Genomic DNA, 25,466 nt, shown 5'->3' on the forward strand with positions numbered 1-25,466 from the left:
AAATAACCAGGCATTACTTTGACACGCAGAATAAAGTTATGCAAAAACTCCAATCCTTACGTTCCTGTAGAACACAAATCCAAAACATAAGTACTTCTAATTTTACATAATTTTCCATAAGGCCTTATGACTATTGATATTTTCAAAAGATAACTACTAATTTGATCTGTTTTTTAGGGCATTGGCAAACTAAATTGCCTTTTATTTAAAGCTTTTCTTTTCCCCAAACTTCTGGGAAACCTTTTGGGTTGAACCCAAATATTTTCTGTAATTCTTTTTTTTTCTAGTTTTTAATTTTTTAGAAAACTTTATTTTATACTGGAGTATAGCTGATTAACAGTGTTGTGACAGTTTTGGGTGGACAGCAAAGGAACTCAGTCATACATATACATGTATCCATTCTCCCCCAAACTCCCTTCCCATCCAGGTTCTTTATTTCTTTATTGAGATATAATTTACATACCTGGACATTCATCCTTTTAAAGTGTACAATTCAGTAGGTTTAAATCTTTTAGCCATGCTTTCTGGCTTGGAGGTTCTTGGTTTCCAGACCAGGAATTGAACCTACCCCCTCAGCAGTGAAATCGCAGAGTCGTAACCATTGGACCAGCAGAGATATCCCACCTCAGTGGCTTTTAGTACCTGTGTTCACGGAGTTGTGCAGCCATCCCTGCCTGTGGATTTGTCTATTTTGGATATTTCATACAAATGGAATCATACAACATACAGCGTTTTGTTTCTGCATTCTTTTCTTTACAAACTTTTCACGGTTCATCCATGTTGTATGCGAATCAGTACTTCATTCCTTTTTGTGACTGACTAATAGTCCACTGTATGGACATACCATATTTGTTTATCCATTTATTAGTTGAGGGACATTTGGGTTATTTCTACTTTTCGGCTAGTGAATATTGCTCTTATGAATATTCATGTATAAACTTTTGTGTGGATATATGTTTTAATTTATTTTGGGTATATAACTAGGATCAGAATTGCTAGGCCGTAAGATAACCCTATGCTAAACTTTTTGAGGAATTGCGACTTTCCACAGCTGCACCATTTTACATTCCCACCAGCAACGTATGAGGGCTGCAACTTCTATACACCCTTGGCAACCCTTGTTGTTGTTCATCTTTTTGAATGTAGCCCGTTGAGTGGGTGTAAAGTGGTATCTTTTTGTGGTTTTCATTTGCATTTCCCTGATGACTAATGATCTTGAACATCTATTTATGTTTTTATTGGCCATTTGCGTATCTTCTTTGGAGGATTGTCTGTTTACAGCCTTTGCCCATTTTTAAATGTTGTTGTTCAGTCACTCAGTCGTGTCTGACTCTTTGTGACCCCAAGGATTGCAGCACGCCAGGCCTCCCTGTCCATCACCATCTCCTGGAGTTTGTTCAAATTCACGTCCACTGAGTTGGTGATGCCGTCCAGCCATCTCATCCTCTGTCATCCCCTTCTCCTCCTGCCTTCAACCTTTCCCAGCATCAGGGTCTTTTCTAATGAGTCGGCTCTTCCCATCAGGTGGCCAAAGTACCGGAGCTTCAGCTTCAGCATCAGTCCTTCCAATGAATATTCAGGACTGATTTCTTTTAGGATGGACTGGTTTGATCTCCTTGAAATCCAGGGGACTCTCAACAGTATTCTTTATTACTGTTGAGCTGTAGGAGTTTTCTATGTATTCTGTATACAAATCCTTTATCAGACATATGATTTGAAAATAACTTCTTCTATTTTGCAGGTTGTCTTTTCACTTTTTTATTAGTGACCTTTGAGGCACTAATTTTATTCCACTGCTTTTGTTTATTTATTTTGATTTTTATTGGAGTACAGTTGCTTTCCAATGTTGTATTAATTTCTACTGTACAGCAAAGTGAACCAGCCATTTGTATACATATATCTATCCCCTCTTTTTTGGATTTCCTTTCCATTTAGGTCACCACAGAGCATTGGGTAGGGTTTCCTGAAGCACTAAATTTTGATGAAGTCCATTTTATCTGTTTTTTTCTTTTGTCACTTGTCAAAAGTCCACTTTTGGTGTCATATCTAACCATTGCCTAATTAAAGATGACAGAGTTATTCATATATTCTCTTTTAAGAGTTCCATAAGATTATACAAATCTTACATTTAGGTATTTGGTCACCTTTGGTTTAATTTTGTATGTGATATGAGGGAGGTATCCAACTCCACTCTTTTGCATGTAGACATCCAGTTGTCGTATCCTTATTTATTGAAAAGACTATGTTTTCCCCCTTGAATTATGTTGATACTCTTGTTAAAAATCAGTTGGTCATATGTGTATGGGTTTGTTTCTGGGCTCTCAATTCTGTTCCAGGGATTTCTATGTCTCTTTTTATTTCCTGTACCACACAGTCTTGATAACTATAGCTTTGTAGTAAGTTTTTAAATCAGAAAGTTTAAGTCCTTCATCTTTGTTCTCTGCATGATTATATTGGCTATTCTGAGTTCCGTGCATTTTCAGATAAATTTTAGGTTGAGTTTGTCAACTTCTGTCACAAAGGCGGTTGAGTTTCTCATAGAGATGGTATCGAATCTGTGTGTCAATTTGGGAAGTATCGCCATCTTAGCAACACCAAGTCTTCCTTCCAATTCATGAGCATGAAACGCCCTTCGGTTTATTTATGTCTCCTCATTTCTCTCAACTGTGTTTGTGCCTTTCAGCGTGTGACTCTTGCACTTCTTTCATCAAATTTCTTTCTATTCTTTAAAAAAAATGATTTACTTATTTGACTGTACCAGATCTTAGTATCAGCATGTGGGATCTTCCTTGGGGCATGTTAGATCCCTTTTTTCAGTTGTGACATGTGGCATCTAGTTCCCCGACCAGGGATTGAACTCGGGCCACTTGCTTTGGGAGTGCGGAGTCCAGCCACTGGACCACTAGGGAGTCCCTGTCAAATTTACTTCTAAGCATTCCTTTTGATGCTATTGTAAGCAGAATTGTTTTCTTAATTTTATTTTCAGCTTATTCCTTGCTAGGGTATAAAAATACCCTTGATTTTTGTCTATTGATTTTGCTTTCTATACTTATTTATTAGTTCCAATAAGGTTTTGTGTGTGTATGTGTGTGGAGAGTTCTATATACAAAATCATAGCATTTGCAAATGGAAATAGTTTTACTTCTTCCTTTCCAATCTGAATGCCTTTTACATTCTTTCTGTTGCATCACTGCCCTGGCTGGAACTTTCAGTACAATATTGAAAATAAGTGGTGAGAGGGACATCCTAGTTTTGTTTCTGATCTTAGAGGAAAGTTATCAATCTTTCACCACTAAGTATTATGTAAGCTGTGGGAATATTTTCCTTTTTCATCAGATGAGCCCTTGTTTTTTATTTTTTAACATAATTTTCCCATTACCTGGAACTGTTTCTGTTTCATACTTGGGAATCTTTATCTGCTTTGATAAATCTTCTCCCCCCATCCCCAACTCCCACTGGGACACCAGTGGTTGTTCACTGTCCCTATACCTTCTTATTACTAGCCTCTTCAGGATTTGAGGCTCTACCTCATTGGGCAGGTCTTTCTTTATGGTCTCCTGGAACCTGGATGCCCAGAGTTAGACATGCAGGGTATGGAGCTTTGTGGCCTTTCGAGAGGATAAGATCAGTGGTTTGGAGACAAGAAGTGGATTCCTTTAGAAAAGTATTGGAAGAAGGATTGTTTGCGCTCTAACCTCTGTCAGGCGAGTAACTGGGGACAAACAGGCTGTGGGCTGAGTCACAGCTTGGAGTTCTGGGAGTATTGAAAAAAGTGTTTTCTGTGTTTCCCAAGATGCATTTCAAGGAGCACATTCCTAAGCTGTTTTGAAGACTAGGTATTAAGGTCATGTACTTGAAAAGTGCTGCATGTACGTCACTTAGAGATTGATTATGCACATAAATTACTTAGGGTTCAGTCTAAGATGATGGATCAGAAAGTCCCGAATATAGTGACTTAAACAAGATGAGACTTTCTTTTTCACTAACAGCCCAGAGGTGAGCAGTACAAGGCTGGGTGAGTGGTTCTCTGGTTCAAAGTGACTGCTCTTGCTCCTGACATCACATTTCATTCCAGCCAGCACAAAAGAGAGCAAGTCAAGACAGGCTTATTACTTTCAATGATGTGACTAGAGGTGACACAAATTACTTCTGCCCACACTTGCTAGTCCAGATCTTAGTCAGATAGTCAGTCATTCCCAGCTGCAACAGAGGCTAGGAGAAAAAGTCTCTTGCTGGGCAGATGAGTGTTCAACTAAAATTTGAGGGTTCTGGAATTCCCTGGCAGTCCATTTAGGACTCCACGCTCTCACTTCTGAGGGCCTGGGTTCAATCCCTGGTTGGGGAACTAAGATCCCACAAGCCAGCCACAAGTCATGGCCTAAAAAATAAAGTTTAAAAAAATAATAAAAATAAAATTTGTGGGTTATGTTATTAAAGAAAGAGAGGATGGGTATTGGAGGATAACTATTCATTTCTGCCACATAAAGTCAAAGGCTTTGAGAAATCCTGCAGCCAAAAGACTTTTGTGTGTGTGAAAAAGCTACCAACAATTCACAGCCATAATCCATTAGCATTCTTTGGAACGAGCCTTGGGAAATGCCATTGTAGGGAATCTCATTCCACCGGGTTCTATTGAACTCTACTTCCTCCAAGACCTGCATGCCTACAGCATGGCCTTTGCAAACTGCTTGAGTGTTCCATGGAGAGTGTCAGCCAGTGGACTTTTCTGGAACAGAATAAGACCAGATTCTGAGGATGCAGAGTTGGAAGGATGTGACTAGTATGTTGTTGGGTTTGGGAATTTTCTGTTTGAACTTCTGGGAGGGATCACTAAAGCAAAACAAAACAAAAAACATGACACACACCCAAAGTGAGAGGATCCAGTACCAGCTCACATGTCCACACACCAGCCAGCCTCTGGGGCGGGACGGAGGAGCCTGATGACCTGTCTCCTTGAGGAATTATGACCCCGGCGGGCTGCATCGGCACCTCTGCCCCAAGTGTGAAGAGGGACGTCTGAGCTGAGGGGCAGGAGGTGGTGATGGGTGGTCTGTTGATAATCAGTGGAGTGGGGACCCTGAGGATAGAATGTGCAGAAACCTCCTCTGGGATGGGTTGGAGAAAGTACGGGCTTTCAAACTAGACCATCTTAAAATCCTACCTTGCCATCCTGTATCCGACTGATCTCCGGCACAGACGTTTTATTTCCTCACTTATAAAATCAGGATGTGAGTCCTTATTTTCTGTGTCACTGTGAAGACCAAATGGAGATGATGTAAAGCCTCTTCCTCCTCCTCATAACATAAGGACATTGGGTTCCTGTACTCAAGGCAAAATCAAGAATCACGGAGGCTCAGATGGTAAAGATGGAGAAGGAAACGGCAACCCACTGCAGTATTCTTGCCTGGAGAATCCCATGGACAGAGGAGCATGCTGGGCTGCCACCTATGGGGTGTCACAGAGTCGGACATGACTGAAGCGACTTAGCAGCAGCAGCAGATGGTAAAAAATCCGCCTGCAATGCAGGAGACCCAGATTCAATCCCTGGGTTGGAAAGATCCCCTGAAGAAGGGAATGGCTATCCACTCCAGTGTTCTTGCCTGGAGAATTTCACGGGCAGAGGAGCCTGATGGGCCCCCGTCCACGGGGTCACAGAGTCGGACAGACTGAGTGGCTGACACGCACAACACGCACGTGGTCGTCACAGGGGGCAGTTCTAACCCGCTCGGCCTCAGCTGAGTGAAGGACGCCACCGTGTCTGCTGAGCCCAGAGGGAGCGGGGAGGGAAAGAGCACCAAACGCAGGGCCGGGAGGGGCCGAAGCCCCGTCCCGTGGTGGCCGGCTCTCGGCCCCTCTCTGGGGCCCACTTCCTCCAGGTCAAACCGAGGCAGGGGACTGACGTTCGAGAGGCACTCCCTCCCCTATAGTTGAGTGGGCTCTGGTCCTGACCTTAGACCTACAGCTCCTCTCTGAAAAGCAGATGGGGTATTTTTGGCTTCTCCGAATGTGTTTCTTCCACACCCTTCTCCAAAATGTTTTCCTGTGCTAATTTATTTGGCTAAGGAGGTTTGTGGTGAGAGACACCAAACAGGAAATAGCTGTCATAGCTGCTGTCTGCAACGTTTGTTTTTTTAAGGCTTTCTCCTGTCTAGCTCACCTTCTTGTGTCGCTGGGTATTGATTGAAGGGCAGGGTAAGTGGAAGGGGAAAGGGAAACACATTTTTAGAAGGGAACGTTTTCCTTCTAGTTCAAAGTTTACTGAAGGGTAAGGATTATTATGCACCATGGCAGGATTAGGTGACTCCTTTCCACCACAGGGCCTTTGTGCATGTAACTCTGTCTGCCTGGAATGCCTGCTCTTCTGGTTTTTTGGTTAGTTCTGCTTCTTTAGGGTCAGCTCGAGCATCACTTGCTCAGAAGGCCTTCCTGGCCCCCAGTCTAGGTTGGTCCTTGGTGCTATTCTCATAGCGCCCTCCTCAAGTGCACTCATCTTGGTTTACAATGACATGTTCACTTGGGTGATTTCTTTTTCATAGGTTTTTTAAGATGCATCTTTTTGGCTGCACCTCTCAGCCAGGTGGGTTCCCTGACCAGGGATCGAACCTATGACCCTGCATTGGAAGCACAGAGTCTTAACCACTGAACTGCCAACAGAGTCCCTGGGTGATTTTTTTTAGGTTAATTTCTCTCCTCTCTCTTACAAGCAGGCCTTAAGCCCCACGAACGCAGGGACCATCCCTAGCTTGGCACGCCATGTGCTCCAGCACACAGCACGGCCCCGGGCACACGGGGAGTGCTCAGTTCGCTTCTGATAGCTGAGTGAGCGAGATGTCTCACCTCTCACCAGCAGGCAGGCGGGCTGGGCATGACAGTGTCTGGGGTGTGTGTTCACCTAGTCCCCTCTGCTTCATCACTGGACCACCGTCCTCTTGCATGTCACTTCTGCCTTCCCTTCTCTAGGGCCTCACTCTCATCCTCCCAAAGCATCTGAAACATTAACCCAAGGCCAAGACTGGTGCCGGGGGCCCAGTAGACTCCTTTCCCCAGCTCCTTATGGTATACCGGGGGAGAAGAGATGTCTGAAGACAGAGAACTTTGAGGCCAGAAGGAATGAATCTCTAACGGGGGATCCTCAGCCACCATGATTGGCAGTGGGGGGAAGAGGAGCACTTCTTAGCCACTCCAGGGAGATGATGTCTGATGCTAGGCTGACTCTGACCCTGACACAATATTTACCTTTTCCTAGAGCTTGGATTCTAAAGTCAGAGAAGTCTTCTGAACCCTGTTGCAGCCAGAATGTGGTGTCAGCACACCGTGGGTGTGTGTGAACATATGTGGTGCATGTGAGCTTGTGTGTACATGCTTTTGGGTTTATGCGTGCATATGTATATATATGTGTGTGTGTGTGTTTTTATTAAAAGGAAGGAGACACAGACATAGGCTTCCCAGGTGATGCTAGTGGTAAAGAGCCCGCCTGCCAGTGCAGGAGACTTGATCCCTGGGTCCAGAAGGTCCCCTGGAGGAGGGCCTGGAAACCCACTCCAGTGTTCTTGCCTGGAGAATCCCATGGACAGAGGAGCCCGGTGGGCTACAGTCCATGGGGTCGCAGAGTCAGACACGACTGAAGTGACTTACTTAGCACAAGCACGCATGCACAAAGACAGGAGTCCTGGTGTGGAAGACCGGGAGGAGGGCACAGGGCCCTCAGAGGGTCTGAGGTTGGGTTATTAACAGCACAGTCTGTCTCCTGGGCGGGAGTGGCTCTTCCTCTGCTGGGCTTGTCTTTGCTTGTCCACATTTCAAAACAGGATTACCTTTATAATTGGGTTTTCATGCATCACGTGGAAAGGGCCCATTCCCACGTGCTCCCAGGAGGCGTGTGACCCTCTGTCCTGGGCTCAGGGCCAGAGCCTGTTCTGGGACCAGAAGCATCACGGCCTGGCTTCGGAGTCTAAGCCAAAGGAAGCCCCAGCCTGGCCAAGAGCAGGTCTGGGAGGGCCAGGCCCGAGTGTGACCTCCTGCTTGTCAAGGGCGTCTAGGGGGCAAGGCGTGGGGCAGGGCATGCCTGAGTCACCCGGCCTTGTGGAAGGACTCTGAGTGAGGGGCCTGCCCTTTTCGGGGTGGGGAGTGTGGAGTGTATTCTGGAGTGAGCTGCAGTAGCCAGGGAGGAATTTGGGGAACAGGATAAATTAAGCAGTGAGGTTTCTGGTAGGTGAGCAGATGCAAAGGGAACGAAACTTAAAAGGACACACGTAAGCATATGGCCGATTCATGTTGATGTATGGCAAAAACCATCACAATATTGTAAAGTCATCATCCTCCAAGTAAAATAATAATAATGAAAAAGAACATGGAGTTCGGATCATTCTGGAAGGAGGGTTGGCAGCACAGTCTCCCAAACAGAAGAGGGGCTGGCATCCGGCACCCTGACCCCGCTCCTTGGGCTGAAACACAAAACTCGCCTCCAGTCAAGCGGCCTCATTTTAGAACCAAGAAAACTGATCCCAGGGCCAAAGCTTTAATGACCAAGCGTTGTATCTCAGACAATAAAAAGTTTCAGGAAGGTGAAATCAGAGATGAAAATGTACCGGGATGGGGGTGGGGGGAACATGAGCTCCCCAAACCCAACGTATAATTAACCATTGTAATCTCAAGTGATTGCGGACTGATGGAGAGATTAGCTGTGTCCAGAAAGACATCCACTTATCAATCACTTGTGCGCAGATAAGAGAAGTTGCGTCAGGCCAGCAGGCAAGGGAGCCAGGGAGCCGCAGCGGAGGAAAACATTCGGTAGGGAGGTCACCTTGATCTGAGGAAGCCCATTGTACTTGGAGCCGGTCCCCAGAGAGGTTATGAAACAGCGTAGGGCCACCGCCCCTTGGGTCCTAGGGCACATGGCAAAATGACAGCTGGATCCTTTTCTGTTTTTTTTTTTTTTTTTAACTGGAATATAGTTATTCACCATGCTGGATTAATTTTTCCTGTACAGCTAAGTGATGCAGTTATATATATATATGCACGTGTGCATGCAGTCTTTTAAATTATTCTTTTCCATTATGGTTTATCACAGAATATTGAGTATAGTTCCCTTTGCTATACAGTGTATGTGCTAATTGCTCAGTCCTGTCCGACTCTTTGAGACCCTTTGGACTGTAGCCCACCAGGCTCCTCCATCCATGGAATTCTCCAGGCAAGAATACTTGAGTGGGGAGCCATTCCCTTCTCCAGGGGATCTTCCCAACCCAGGGATCGAAGCCGGTTCTCCTGCATTGCAGGCAGACTGTTTACTCTCTGAGCCCCCAGGGAAGTCACCGGGGAAGCCTTGCATACAGTACGACCTTGTATACAGAATGAATGTGTGTGCTTAGTCACTTCAGTCATGTCTGACTCTTGGCGACCCTATGGGCTGTAGCCCACCAGGCTCCTTTGTCCGTGGGATTTTCCAGGCAAGAGTACAGGAGAGGGTTGTCATGCCCACCTCCAGGGGATCTTTCTGACCCGGGGATCAAACCTGTGTCTCCTGCGTCTTCTGCCTTGTAAGCAGCTTCTTGACCACGGAGCCACCAAGGAAATGGGTACAGTATGTATGCAGTGTGCTCTAGAGTGGGACCTTGCTGTTGATCCATTCTCTGTATAATAGTTTGCATCTGCTAATCCCAAACTCCCGGTCTGCCCCTCCTCTGCCCCCTCGCCCCTTAACAACCACATCTGTTCTCTATGTCTGTGAGTCTCTTTCTGTTTCATAAAAGTTCATTTGTGTCGTATTTTAGATTCCTCTAATTTTCAATCTCCTTTGAGAAAGGGGAAGAGATGGCTTCTTGGCTGGCTGCTGGATGGTGCTTTTAGACTGCACACAACTATTTGTGATTTGTGATCTGAAAGACCACAGTAGTCAGTTTTCCTTCATTCGAATTCTGCCTTCTCAATCCCACCACGCCCGCAAGTCCAGAATTATTTTCAAGTTCTGTTAAGCCCCATTTTTGAAGGCAAAACTATCTCCACCCCTATCAGGAAGGAGACAGAGATGCGCTGACATATCTGAGAGGCTGGATGGGCATTTCCCCCTGTCATTTAGACTCTGCGCTAGGCAGTCACTACTTTCTCTCTTAGGATGACGGGCACCTGGGTTTCTTTGCTTGGAGCTGAGATGCTTTTTTTCCTGAGTTTCTTACTGGCCTCACTGTCCAAGAGAGGCAGCTTCCTAGGCGGCTCAGTGGTAAAGAACACACCCGCCAATGCAGGAGACACAGGAGATGTGGGTGGGGAAGATTCCCTGGAGAAGGGAATGGCAACCCACTCCAGTATTCTTGCCTGAGAAGTCCCATAAACAGGGGGTCCAGTGGGCTATAGTCCATTGGGTCACAAAGAGTCTGACAAGACTGCGCGCACACGCACACACACACACACACACACACACACATCCAATAGAGACACAGGAAACCTGGGATCGGTCTGAGGGGAGGTGGAGGGGTCGGGAAACACAACCCCTAAGCCAAAGGGCTGGGGTTCCATTGTCCTGCTTCCCCCAGAGACTAAATGGCAATTGAGTGGGGCACCTCTGTCCATATGAGCAGGAGATCTGGGCTACGCTGGACACTCTAACTGGTGGTGGACGTGCAGGAGGTTTGGAGTCTGCTTTCTTCTGAGGTATGTACATTTTCAAATGACAGATTATCGTTCGTCTGAAGGGTGTAGGGAAGACCCCCTGTGCAGGTGGGGGATGTGTCCGTGACCTCTGAAGGCTTTTCAGACCTGGCCCGCGGCCATCCCTCCCAGGCCTCTGGTCCCCCCAGCGACCTCCTGAGCTGGTCCACATCAGGGCACTAAGGCCTCTGCACGGAGGGCCGGCCCCGCCTGCGGTCCCCGTTGCAGCTGCATCCCATCCGTGCCACGAATGCGGTGACTGTCACGCGAGCTGCACCCTTTCCAGGGACACACAATGGCCTCCAAGGTCACCTTGGGGTTTCTAAAGGCGAAGACATCCTGTTCTGGGATTTAAATAGACAAGTCCTGCATTTAAGGAGTGTGAAGTAATCTTCAAAGGGGGATGTTTATGTGAACCAGATACCGAGTGAATCCCGGCCAGAACTTTTAAAGAGACTCTCTGAAAGGTCTCATGGCAGGGATTCAATGCCAGTTATAACAGCACGACGGGTGAGGCGTCTGACAAAGGTGCTCTCAACACATCCTCGGGGCAGGTCCACGATCCAGCGTCATCATTCCCGGCCTGCAGATGGGGGACCGAGGCTTCCGTCCTGGCCTCGGAGAGCAACAGAGATGGGCCACTTCTAGGCGCACCTGGGTTAAGCGGGTGCTCCTATCACACCAGCTGGACCCCGGCAAAGATCTGGGTTTGTTGGCCTCCTGCCCCACAAGACTCAGAGCATAGGCTCCTCGGGACTTTGATTGGGAGATTTCAGAGATTTTGCCCCTTGTCAAAGAAACCTGGTGTTTGCACCGACCTTCCAGCTGGTGCCTAACAATCTCAGGACCAAGGTCAGTGTTGCCATGGGAACACACGACTTCCAGAGAAGGAGCTGAGGAGTGAAGTTCCAGGCTACCCTTGCTTCCCAGTCCAGGCCCAGAGAATATGTGGAAAAGAGGAACCAGGAATTACCAGGAGAAGTACATAGAACCAGTTTCTTTCTACAGGAGCCAGCAGTGCAGGCAGCCAGCCTGGCAGCTACCCAGCTTGGTTCCCAGAACAGTCAAATTTATTTAGGGATGAAATTTGTCATCATTGTGCTCAGTTGTGTCCAACTCTTTGCTACCCCACGGACTGAAGCCCGCCAGGGTCCTCTGTCCAGGGGGCTTTCCAAGCGAGAATACTGGAGTGGGTTGCCATGCCCTTCTCCAGGATACCTTCCCGAGCGAGGGATCGAACCCACATCCCCTGAGGCTCCTGCACTGCAGACAGATTCTTTACTACTGAGCCACCGGAGAAGCCCCAGAACATGGCATTAATAGCTCCCAATTTTTAAACTAGCGTGGGATAACAGGAATATACCTGAATCATGAGCTAGGGGAACTGATTCAAATCCTGACTCTGCTATTTCTTAGTTGGATGATTTTGAGCAAGTTATTTAATCCATTCGAGTTTGAGTTTCTGGCATAAAACATGTGTCCTAAATAAAGTGAGGCTTAGTCAGAAAAATAAATGAGATCACACAGATGAAAACACATGGAGGTTAGGGGAGGGATAAATTAGAAGTTTGGGATTAACAAATACACACTACTATATATAAAAGAGATTAACAACCAGGAACTACTGTATAGTACTAGGAACTATATTTGGTATCTTATAAAAATCTATAACAGAAAAGAATCTGAAAAAGAAGACACATTATATACATATCCTATATATAACTGAGTCACCTTGCTGCGTACCCGAAACTAACATAGCATGGTAAACCAACTGTGTTGTGCTGGCTAAGTTGCTTCAGTCTGACTCTCTGCGACCCCCTGGACGGTAGCCCACCAAGCTCCTTTGTCCATGGGATTCTCCAGGCAAGAATACTGGAGTGGGTTGCCATGCCCTCCTTATAAATCAATTATACGTCAATTAAAAAAAGAAAACATTTATAAATAAGAAATACATGGTAAGTAATTTTGTACTATTAAAAAATATGTAATGGACAGATCCAGTTATTGTATCAAGGCTAGGGTTTTGCTTTGCTTTCTGGTACAGTCTTAAAGACACACACACACACACACACTGTCTCTCCTTCAATCATTATCCAAGTCAAAATCAGAACATTTTCAGCAGCCTAAGAGGCTCTCTCGGGGCCCTTCCCAGTCATCAGCCCCCCAAAGGCACCTGTAGATTGGACCTCCCCATTCTCCAGTCTTGGGGTGGTACCTGAAAAGTCTTGCTTGGTCCGTCTCTGTAGCCCCATCTCCCTCTCCCCTGCCTTTAATCTGTATGCCCACTGAGGTTTCACGTCCAGGAAGTTACCCCCTGAGCTGAGGAATGCACAGCCAGACCCAGGGCCCACAGACTGTGGCGTCTCTCAGGCTGGAAGTCCATCTAGAAAGCTTCCGGGGACTTCTCCGCACCCCTCACCCTGGACACAGGGGCATCCCTCACTCAGTGCCCTTCTGTAAACGCACCCGTCTGCCTCAGAGTCATTCTCTCTCATCAGCCTATGAGCTTCCTAAGAACACAGATGATTTTCCTATTCAGTCTGTATCCCTTGGCCCCTGGTACACAGTAGGTATTTGTGAAATCCTACCGAGTTGTCGAGTTTGGTGTAGGGCAGGCATCAAATTAGGCAGATACTGAGTTTTCCTGCCTGTATCACTTTTGTGCTCACGCAGTTGTGTCCAATTCCTGGTGACCCCAAGGACTGTAGCCCACTAGGCTCCTCTGTCCATGGGATTTCCCAGATAGGAATACTGGAGTGGGTTGCCATTTCCTCCTCCAGGGGATCTTCCTGACCCAGGGATCAAACTCGAGTCTCCTGCATTGGCAAGCAGACTCCTAATCACATAGCAATCCACACAACATCATTCTCTACGATTCCAAGGATATGTAAGTAGCTTTCCAATGCGTAGATAAAACTAATAAGTACTTTAAAAGAAAAATGACCAAGTTTCAACTACAGCCAGCAGCCAGCATCACACAGGGCAAATGGTCAGGGATGAGAACTTTGGAAGCTTGCTCCATGTTTTGGTGATGAAAAGACAGACTGTCTGGAAATGAATTCCGGGGCCAGCAGCAGGAGCCACATAAGGGACTTAGCAGCTCCTGAAGTATAGGGAGCAGGCTGGTCTGGTACTTCTCAGGCTCTGGGCGTGTTTGTTTGTTTCTTGGCTGCGGGATCTTAGTTCCCCAACCAGGGATGGGACCCAGGCCACGGCAGTGAAAGTGCTGAGTCCTATCACTGAAAGTGAAGTGAAAGTAGTAGTCGCTCAGTCGTGTCTGACTCTTTGTGACCCCATGGACTGCAGCCTGCCAGGCTCCTCTGTCCGTGGAATTCTCCAGGCAAGAATACTGGAGTGGGTAGCCATTTCCTTCTCAAGGGGATCTTCCTGACCCAGGGATTGAACCCAGGTCTCTTGCATTGGAAGCAGATTCTTTATCATCGGAACCAGGGAATTCCCTCTGTGCATGTCTTGCTGGCATAATATAGAAGATGTGGTTTTACAGGGAGAGCTGCAAAGCTGGTTCTGTGCTTTTTTTTTTTTTTTGTCTTTGACCCAATGTTGACTCACCTGGAGTGGGTTAATTCCAGGGCCATAGTTCAGCTCCTTGTCTCATTTCACTGGGAGGACAGGCTCTACGCTCTGTTCTTCATCCTCTTCCATCCACTGTTGATATAGTCACCAGCGTCATTCTTGACCATGTCATCATCATCTGCTTGAAACCCTTTCATGCTTTCATATTGTCTTAAGGATAGATTTTTTAAAAGGGCTGCTTTATTGAGGTAGAATTCACATACTATAGAGGCCACCCTTTTAAAAAGTATAATTCTGCTTTCTTTAGTATATTCACAGAGTTGTGCAACCCTCCTCACTATCTATTTCCAGAACATTGTCCTCTCCCCACAAAGAAATCCTGTACCCATTAGTCCTCACTCTCTATTCCCCTTTCCTTCCAGTCTCTGATACCCACTCACGTACTTCTGTCTCTTTGGATTTATTTTGCATATTTCATACAAATGGACTGACACCATATTTGGTCTTTTGTGTCTGGTTGCTTTCACTTGGCGTAAATTTTCCAAGGTTCATTCAAGTTGTAGTATGAATCAATACTACTTTTTATGGCCAAGGACTATTTCATTGTATTGATTTACCACATTTTGTTTATCCATTCATTTATTGGTAGACATTTTCGTTGTCTCTACTTTTTGGCTATTATGAACATTTTGTGTGGACGTAACTATTTTTTTTCCCTTTTTCTCCTCTCCCTCTCTCTCTTTTTTTTATTTTGGTGTATATACCTAGGAGTAGGATTTCTGGGTTGTGTGGTGTGTGATCTCAGTTGCATCTGGCTCTTTTCAACCCCATGGACTACAGGCTGCCAGGCTCCCTCTCCATGGGATTTCTCAGGCAAGAATACTGGAGTGGGTTGCCATTTCCTACTCCACGGGATCTTCCTGACCTAGGAATCGAATCCGCATCTCTTGCATTGGCAGGCAGATTCTTTACCACCGCACCACCTGGAAGTGGGGTTGTGTGGTACTTAAGGATATATCTCAATTCCGTAGCCTGAGGCCAGGGCCCTGCCCATTCTGGACCCTTCACCCAGGCTCCTACCACGCCCTGGCCCAGACCACACTCTTTTCTTGCCTGAGTAGGCAAATGCAGTTCTCTGAACGCACCGTGCCCTGACACATCCTGCCTTTCACATTCCATCTGCCATTCGGCATGCCCTTTCTCTGACCTCTGCACCTGGGTGACTCCTCCAAGTTTCACTTCGGGCATCACCACCAGCTGGGGATTCTGCAATGAACAAAAACAAATCCTTGCTCTCACGGTGCTCATGTTGGAGTGGGGGGCATAGGCAAGAAAATTAAGCGGTGTATCACACACATACACCTACCTAGCTTATGCTTAGGGAACTGATGCAGGAAAGAGGATTCCATGTTCCTGCCTTCCTGGTACCCAGGAGTGGCCACGAGATTAATTCTTGCCAGTGGACTGTGAATTGGCAGAATCTGTTGGGTCTGGGAGGGGGCTTTTAAGAAGTGGATGGATTTTCTCCAGGTGGCCCAGTGGTAAAGAATCTGCCTGCCAATGCAAGAGATGCGGATTCGATTCCTAGGTCAGGAAGATCCCGTGGAGTAGGAAATGGCAACCCACTCCAGTATTCTTGCCTGAGAAATCCCATGGAGAGGGAGCCTGGCAGCCTGTAGTCCATGGGGTTGAAAAGAGCCAGATGCAACTGAGATCACACACCACACAACCCAGAAATCCTACTCCTAGGTATATACACCAAAATAGAGAGAGAGGGAGAGGAGAAAAAGGAAAAAAAATAGTTATGTCCACACAAAATGTTCATAATAGCCAAAAAGTAGAGACAACGAAAATGTCTACCAATAAATGAATGGATAAACAAAATGTGGTGAATCAATACAATGAAATAGTATGCAGCTTCGATCTCCGGGTCAGGAAGATCCCCTGGAGAGGGAAATGGCAACCCACTCCAGTATTCCTGCCTGGAGGATCCCATGGACAGAGGAGCCTGGTGGGCTACAGTCCATGGGGTCACAAAAGGGATGGGCACCACTGAGCATTCATGGGTTTTCCCCATGGTCTTTCCCTCCTGTAGTCAGGGTTCAGGACACTTTGAGGCCATTAGGGATGACGGGTCCCCAAGAAGGAAAGAGCCTGGGTGCCTGAATCACCACGTGAAAAGAAGCCATAGGCTGATCAGGAATGTGGCACTAGGCTAAAACAGGATTGACAGATCCACTTCTGTTGTTTCAGGCCCCTGAAATGGCCTCCTCTTTCTTACATGAAGCATTCGCATGTCTCATTTTACCCTCTAGCTCCCAGTCACAGGGTGATCTTTCTCTGAATCCACCCCGAAACAATGTAGAGCAGGAGGTTTATAAACACCCACAAGGTTGTTTCATAGCAAGAACTCAAGCCTACTTTCATTCTTTCTCTGCTTTAAGTACCCACGACATCTGCCACAGTGTAAACCCTCCACACATCTTTATCGAATTGAATCAAGGGTGCTAGGAAATATACTAAATTTACTAAAAGGAGGTTCATTTAGAAAATGAAGTTGTGGAGGGATAAATTAGGAGTTTGGGATTAACAGATACACAATAGTGTATATAAAATAGATAAACAACAAGGACCCACTGTATAGTACAGGAAACTTTACTCAGTAATTGGTAATAACCTATAACGGAACAGAATCTGAAAGTATTTATATGTATATCAACATATCTCAGTAAAAGTATGTATATATATATATGTATATATACACTTCACTTTGCCGTATATGTGAAAGCGAAAGTTGCTCAGTCGTGTCTGACTCTTTGTGATCCCATTGACTATATAGTCCATGGAATTCTCCAGGCCAGAATACTGGAGTGGGTAGCCTTTCTTCTCCAGGGGATCTTCCCAACCCAGGGATCAAACCCAAGTCTCCTGCATTGCGGGAGGATTCTTTACCAGCTGAGACACCAGGGAAGCCCAATAACTTGGAAATCAACTATACTTCAATTAAAAAAAACCAGCCAAACAAAAAAACCTCCACAAAACAAACAAACAAAAGAGAAGTTGTGATGACAACTACTATCTTAATCAGCTGCATGAAAAGTTTGTTGATCTACCCAATGATGCAAGAAGAATCAGCAGGTTTGTGCCATGTGGTGGAATCTAGCAGACACCAACAGGTGTTCCTGGCTTGTTGCTGGGTGACGGTTGTTTCATGTTTAAGTTACTGGCCACAGACACCTGTGTTTTTGCAAGTATGGCTCAGACCACAAAAATTCCCATTAGAACGTTTGAGTACCCAGGAGTGGTTAACTCCAAACTGGCCTGAACACTCCTTTTATCTCCGTGGTGGGAACAAGTCTTTTAAGTTTTTTAAATACTGTAAATGTGAGATTCATGATGCGGGGTTCTGCTCCTCAGAGTTCACCAGGGTTGACTCTTCCCACTGGAGGTTTGTGGTTTCCATATCAAGTTGTTGCAGCGGCAGGTGACTAAACGTGGACCACGTGGCAGGCAGTGTTCTAAGCACTTTCATATCTTATCTCATCAGATACACAGTAGTCCTATGAGGTAGCCGTTGTTATCAGCCCACTTTACCCATGAGAAACCTGAAGTGAATCCAGTGTCAGTCAGTCCTGTCCAACTCTTTGCAACCCCATGGACTGTAGCCTGCCAGGCTCCTCTGTCCATGAATTCTCCAGGCAGGAATACTGGAGTGGGTAGATGTTCCCTTCTCCAGGGGATCTTCCCAACCCAGGGATCGAATCCAGGTCTCCCACATTGCAGGCGGATTCTGGGAAGTCTTGGAGCCTGAGGGGTTAAGCAATTTGCCTAAGGTCACGTGGTAGGTGAGAAGCGAAGACAGGTGTCTGCTCAAGTCTATCTGAACCTAAAGTCAAATCCTCTCAACAACTGTATTTCAGAGCAGAAGGTAGAACTGCTGACTTTCATGAACAACTCCAGTATAATGTGGGAATGCAAATTATTATTGTCCTCGCTTGTAGTCTGTTAACAGCCCATTGACTAAAACAAATCACATGGCAAGCACAAAGTCAAGGACAAATAAATTCTTCCCCTCTCGTGGAAGGAAATGCTGAATCACAGAAAAGGGTGTGAATACAGGGACAAGGGAAGAATGAGTCAATGAATCAATCTACTACAACCAGGAAAGAAAGAAAAACAGGGAAAATGCAAACAGGAAAGGTGGAAATTATTTACAAAGAGTAAATTTCTTCCATCAAAATCAAATCATGGACAGCTGCTATTCCTAGTTATTAATACTTTCTCAGCACCTCTGTGGAAACCCAACCCCCAGAGCTCCAGTATTCAGTCCTTGAGAGCTATCTCTGGCCCCAAAGCTCTGGGTTGGGCTGATTTGGGCCTTTGCTGGAGAGTCAGGTCAGCTTTGGAAGTGGGCTTGAAAGGAAGGAGGCAGAGAGGGAGAGGAGAGAAAGGGAGGAAGAGACTTTCGGGCTGTATTAAGCATATTCTAATGGCATTAAGAGGGCTTCCCTGCTGGCTCAGTGGTAAAGAATCTGCCTGCCAATGCAGGAGATGTGGCTTCTGGGTGGGGAAGATCCCCTGGAGAAGGAAATAGCAACCCACTTCAGTATTCTTGCCTGTGAAATCCCATGGATGAAGAGCCTGGTGGGCTTCAGTCCATGGGGTCACAAAAGAATCAGAATTGACTCAGCAATTAAACAACAATGGCATCAAGACATGCTCCTTTTCCTGTTGCAGATAAATAGTGGACCCCTTGTGATAAGGGAATCCCCAAATCTCCCATTTGGAAGGAGCCTCATAGAAAAGAGTCAACCCACATCAGTATTCTAACCTGGGAAACCCCATGGACAGAAGGAGCTTGACGGGCTACAGTCTATGGGGTCGCAAAGAGTCAGACAGGACTGATCCGCTAATACCTACACTTTCATAGGAAAGATTGAAGAAATGGCCCCTATACCTGTTTCCTCATCACCTTCAGGGGCTTTGGGTTGCAGGGCAGACCGGATGGGCTTGAGGCTGGCTTAGAGGGAGAGGCTTTCATGTCTGACGTTCCTGGGATAGAGAAAAGCCAAGGTGTGCATTTGTTCTCTAGAATGATGCCCGTTAACCTGCTGACCCATCTGGCTCCTGTCTCCCCTCTGGAGGAGCTGGGGATGAGAACTGCTCAAGGACTGAATACTGGAGCTCTGGGGTTGGGTTTCCACAGAGGTGTTGAGAAAGAATTAATAACTAGGAATGGGAGCTGTCCGTGATTCGATTTTGATGGAAGAATTTACTCTTCGTAAATGAATTTCCACCTTTCCTGTTTGCACTTTCTCTGTTTTGCTGTCTTTCTTGGATATAGTAGGTTGATTAATTGGCTCATTCTCTCCTTGTCTCTGTATTCACACACTTTCTCTGTGTGATTCAGCAGTTCTTCCACAAGAGGAGTAGAATTTAATTGTCCTTGACTTTGTGCTTGCCACGTGACTTGTTTCAGCCAATGGGCTATTAACAGACAGCAAGCAAGGACTTGATGTATGCTTACCTGGTTGGGCTTAATTTTTTTATGCATGTGCCATCATCATGAGAACATGCCAGACTAGCCCACTGGTCCAAGGAGGATAAGAGACAATCGGAGCAATTTTGGTCTAAACTTTCAAACTAGAGCTGCCGGGTCAAGCTTGGCCTGTATCAGACTGGCTCCAGCAAATACCCAAGTGCATGAGTGAAATGTCTGCTTATCACTGTTGTGTGTTACTGACCTTCTGTGGCTGTTTCTATGCAGTGACAGCTGACTGATACGTGAGGAAAAGTTCCTTTTGAGGTATTTCATGGCTGAGTTAATTAATTAATTAGTTCTAAAATTTATTTTTGGTTGCTCTGCACAGCATGCAGGATCTTAGTTCCCCAACCAGGGATCAAATCCGTGCCCCTTTGCAGTGGAAGCACAGAGTCCTAACCACTGAATGGCCAGGGAATTTCATGAATTTACAAGAAAAAGAATTTTATTTCTTTTGCTTGGGAGACTGATCTAAGAAAACACTGGTGCTGTTCAGTGACCAAGTCATGTCCGGCTCTTTATGACCCCAGGACTGCAGCATGTCAGGCTTCCTTGGCCCTCATCATCTCCCGGAGTCTGCGCATGTTTATGTCCATTGAATCGGGTAATATTGCTAGTATTTATATCAGACAATGTTTGACCTAGGTTCTCTTTTAGGAGTTTTTACGGTATCATATCTTGTATTTATGTCTTTAAATCATTTTGAGTTTATTTTTGTATCTGGTGTGAGGGAGTATTCTAATTACTGCATATAAGATTGCTCCTTGGAAAAGAAGCTATGACCAACCTAGACAGCACATTAAAAAGCAGAGGCATTACTTTGCCAACAAAGGTCCGTCTAGTCAAAGCTATGGTTTTTCCAGTAGTCAGGTATGGATGTGAGAGCTGGACCTTAAAGAAGGTTGAGCACCAAAGAATTGATACTTTTGAACTCTGGTGCTGAAGAAGATTCTTGAGGGTCCCTTGGACTGCAAGGAGAGCCAACCAGTCCATCCTAAAGGAAATCAGTCCTGAATATTCATTAGAAGGGCTGATGCTGAAGCTGAAACTCCAATACTTTGGCCACCTGATTCAAAAAACTGACTCATTGGAAAAGAGTCACAAAGATTTGGATATGACTGAGCGACTGAACTGATATAAAAGATAGACAAGCAACAAGGATTTGTTGTACAGCACAGGGAACTGTAGTCAGTATTTTGTAATAATCTATAAAGAAAAGTAATCTGAAAAAATATATAACAGAATCACTTTGCTATACCTGTGAAACTAACACAATATTGCAAATCAACTATATTACTATATTTCAGTTTAAAAAAGAGAGTTTTACAAACCTTACTTAGGATATCTGCTGGAGTCTAAATGTTCCTGAGTCCCGAAGACTGTCTCCACATTCTCGGAAGGGCTGGTTCAAATCTAGAAAAAAAGAAGTTAGGAGATGCTAATCAATCTAGAATAAGAATACCTTCAATACATAGTTCATTCTAAATGAATTACTCTATTTTATCTTCAGGTTAAAGCTTTTGAGGGTTCACCTCTGATGAGGCAAACTGAGGCTGCTTGGGAGGGAATGTTTGGCTGTGACTCCAATTTGCACAGTGTGAGATGTGAGACTATGGGGACAAGTGACTAGAGAGAACCCCAATATCTCAAATCCATCCTCCTGGTTTAAGAATGGACTATAATTTTAAGCATAGCATTTTTGTTCTGGTTGATTATGATAAAAATACTCATTTTGAAAACTACAGAAAGCAATAATGAAGAAAATGAAAATCAGATATAACCCTACTATTACTCAAAGATAATTACAATGAACATTTTGGAGTTTTCCCAGTGACTTCTAAAAATGCATTTTATCTTGACTATTTTTAGTAGTAGCTATAGATTAATATCTTACGAATTTTTTCATGTTGTTAAAGACTCTTGTGAACATCTGTTTCAGGAAAAGCTGCTCTTTCAGAGATGGTTATCCTGTTATTTTCATGACCCCTCCCCTCATTTTAGTGATTTAATTGTTTCCAATTTTCCCCAAGTGTAAATAGTACTTACATAAATATTTTTGTGTGCATTTTTTGGTTCTCTTCTTAGAATGGATTCCTAGAATGTAAAATAAATATTTTTAAGACTCAGGGACTCATTTCTCAAGTTAATTGTGCCAATTTACACTCTTAGGAGATACGTGGGAGAGTTTCTATTTTACTCTTTCCTGGTATCTTTGAGGATACTTTAAACATATTTGCTGTTAAAGTGAATTTTTTTTGAAGATGGTGCTTTATCTTAATTTGCATTTCTTTGAAGTCGGTGTCTCTGCTGCATGCCTGCTCGGGGTTGCTGAAGGGGCTGCAGAAACACATTCCCCTGCCGGCTGGTTTCGTTTAACGCTGGTTTCGTTTAACGCTGTAACTCACGTGGGCCCTAGGTTTGCCCAGTAACCTGACTCCATCGTCCTCTCTCCTAAACTGCCTTTTCACACTTTCTCATCTTTCTTCCTCCTTCCTCCCTCCTTTCCCTCTGTCCGCTGATGACCTGGCTCTGGGGTTCACTGGGAAAGTGAATAGAGTGTCCACATGCTCCCTCCACCATCGTGCTTGAGTCGGTGCCCATTTACTCTGCCCTCCTTCCTGTAATTAGACCAGTATCTGGGCTCAACCCCTCTGATATTTACTAGATCCAATCTTTTCTGGTACCCCTGAGTGTCTCACACTGACAGTTCTCTCCTCTTGTTCCTGCGTTGTTCTGATCAGCATACACAAACCCACCCTCATGTCTCTTGTCTCAGAAACAGACACAACCAAACCCCAAACTTCCACTGGCTCCATATTCCACTCCGGCTCCTACGTCTCATTTCTCTGTTGGATCAAAGGTCCTCAAAAGATTTGTCTCACTCCCCGCCTCCGTTTCCTCATCTCCCATTCTCTTAGAACACGTGTGTGTGCCTGTGTTCTCAGCCGTGTCCGACTCTGTGTGACCCCAGGGACTGTAGCCCTCCAGACTCCTCTGTCCATGGGATTCTCCCGGCAAGAATACTGGGGTGGGTTGACTTCCTTCTCTAGGGGATCTTCCTGTCCCAGGGATCGAACCTGTGTCCCCTGCTTGGCAGGCAGAGTCTTTACCACTGAGCTACCTGGGAAGCCCTGGCCACACTTAAACCCGTCTTCATTGCTCTGCTGAAATAGCCATGGTCAAGGTCACCAATGACCCCCATGTTGCCAATGCATACTCTTGACCTTGGCAGCGTTTGAAACAGTTGGTTGTTCCTGAAGGCTTATTTCATCTTGGTTTCTGGGACCTCATTGGTTCTCCTCCTACTCTTGTTCTCAGTCTCTGCTGTTTCTCTGTATCTCTCTATCTGAACATTGGATGCCCCGAAGCTTAGCCCTTGGACTTCTCTTTATCCACTTTCATTCCCATTTGATCTACTCAGTCACCTGACTTTAAATGACATCTATATACTGATGACTCTAAGATTTATATCTCTAGGCTGACCCCAAACTCATGGCCCTAACTGCCAGCTTGGCTGCTAATTGGCTAACATTACGTCTCAATTAACCTCTCCAGGTGAATTCCTGATTCCATCTTTATCTCAAATATGCAAACTTCCCGAGGCCAACTCCCTCCTTCCACTTGTTAAGGCCCCAAACTTTGGAGTCAGCTTTCTTTCTTTCATATTCCTGATCCAGTCCTTCAGGGGTGATATTGACTGCCTCCAACATAAATCCCTGTTCACTTCTCACTACCTCCAGCACTTCCGTTCTGGCCCGAGCCATCCTCCTCCTCACCTGGATTGTTGCAAAGCCTTCAAGTTAATCTCCTTTCAGCCAGTTAAACATTCAGCCTTTCTCACTTTCCCTTTCCCCCACACCTATCCTCCACAAAGGGACTGAGTGATCCTTTCAAAGCCGGAGTCAGATCATGTCTCTCCTGTCCACACCCCTATTCGCCCTATTCGCTTCCTATGTGCCCCGCCCAGAATACAGTCAGAATTTTGGTCTAGGAGGCCCCACGGGATCCAGTCTTCACTATCCTCTGCCCTCATCTCCCGCCGCTCCCCAATCCCTGCGCTCCAGCCAAAGGGCCGCCTCTGTCCCTGGGATATCCACAGTGTGCTCCCTCTTCAAGGCCTTTGCCCCCGTTCCCTCCACCGGGGCATTCTTTCTGTAGACCGACTGGATGACAGACACACATGTTCTCATCAAGCAGACTCTAATTAAGAGAGTCGCGTTGACTGGGCATGTGTGCTAAGAACCCATGCCTGTCTCATGACATGAAGGCAGATTTCAACACCTCATTCCAGACGGAGCAAACTCAACTCATCACAGGACCTGATGAGGAAGTTTGCTTCTTCCGATGCCCCACTTCTCTCTTCTCCCCGTTTCCCCACCCTGTGACCCAGGAGGGTTTAGAAATGATGGTTAGCAAAACTGTGAAGGATGAGTAAACAGAGTCAAATTGGGAAAATAGATGAAGAAAAGAGAAAAGCAAATCACATCTCCCTCCTGTGCTGTAGGTTTTCCCCCTACATAGTGCTGAGCCGAGGGTAAGGATCACCACTGAATCTTTAAATGAAGTTGGCCTTTGACTGTTATAAGGCACTGGGCATTCTAATTTTTCATTGGAGGGCCAGAAGAATCCCGAGACCTGCCTGAGTTCAACAGGATGGTTGTAAAGGCAGGTTGGCTTATGATTTTGTTCCTTGAGGCTTGCTCATTCTATGCGTATACATAAAACTTCAAGCACACGGTATACCATCCATAATGGTTATAATCTTTCTTCTCTTTGCTAGGGCTTGATTTTTCAGCCTGAGCCAGAATAAGCATCCAATGTGCTAGTACGTTAAAAGTAAAAAATTCCGGCAACCAAAGTAAAGGTAAGCTTTAATTTTCTTTGCTGTTTGCTTTGGTTTGTGAGGTGAAGTCCAAAGCTGTCTAGCAGCTATGAGCTGGGGTTGAGTGTGTCCGTTCCTGTGAGTGCATGAGGGTTCTCTGAGGGTTAGGCAGGAGAGAGGGAAGAACCAAGAAAAAAGCAGAGGTGAGACCATTGAGGAACAAAAGGGTGCATGAGGAAACAGAATAAAAACAGAAAAACCAAAATATAAACATATAGGGGTCGGTTAATTACTAACAGTGGGCTTCCTACATAGTGCAGTGGTAAAGAACCCGCCGGCCAAGGCAGGATATGCGGGAGACATGGATTCGATCCCTGGGTCGGGAGGATCCCCTGGAGAAGGAAATGGCAATCCACTCCAGTATTCTCGCCTGGGAAATCCTGTGGATAGAGGAGCCTGGCAGGCTACAGTCCATGGGGTTACAAAGAGTCAGAGACGACTGAAAGACTGAGCGCAATTACTAAGAGTAATTAAGAAGAAGTAATTAAGTAATTAAGAACACAGCACGTTCTTTGTAGATTTTCATGTACTCACAATTGAAGATTCAAACCTGCATTTCCATTAAGCTTAAGGAAATTGAAAATGTTGATTTCCCCACTCACTAGGTGTTGTGAGGTGAGCAAACTCAGGAGTCATTTCATCCACATTTTTATTCCTTAGACAGCTGCCACACCAAAGTTGTAGGGGTCTTAGAGTTTAATGTTTACTAAGAAACGAACATTAAAAAAAACTTTCCTCCATTTGTTCAGCGATGTCATACTTTCAGGGTGGTTATTCATTTTGCATTTTTTTTTAACATTAAATATGTTGTAATTATCTTTGAAAAAAGACTTGCTTGGGAACAAAGAATCACACTTTAAAAAA

The 25,466-nt window shown here is 45.4% G+C and overlaps 1 long non-coding RNA gene across 1 annotated transcript in view; it reads left to right on the forward strand.

Annotated features, from left to right (window-relative positions):
- Window positions 1-10,569: 10,569 nt before the first annotated feature.
- The window catches only part of LOC122447530, a 28,304-nt gene continuing 13,407 nt past the window's right edge, over window positions 10,570-25,466 (forward strand). The window contains exons 1-2 of the long non-coding RNA XR_006271269.1: window positions 10,570-10,647; window positions 24,501-24,584. This is a non-coding gene — a long non-coding RNA (uncharacterized LOC122447530). The remainder of the gene's footprint in view (window positions 10,648-24,500; window positions 24,585-25,466) is intronic.

This window comes from Cervus canadensis, chromosome 9 (assembly GCF_019320065.1).
Source record: "Cervus canadensis isolate Bull #8, Minnesota chromosome 9, ASM1932006v1, whole genome shotgun sequence".
Taxonomy (NCBI): Eukaryota; Metazoa; Chordata; class Mammalia; order Artiodactyla; family Cervidae; genus Cervus; species Cervus canadensis.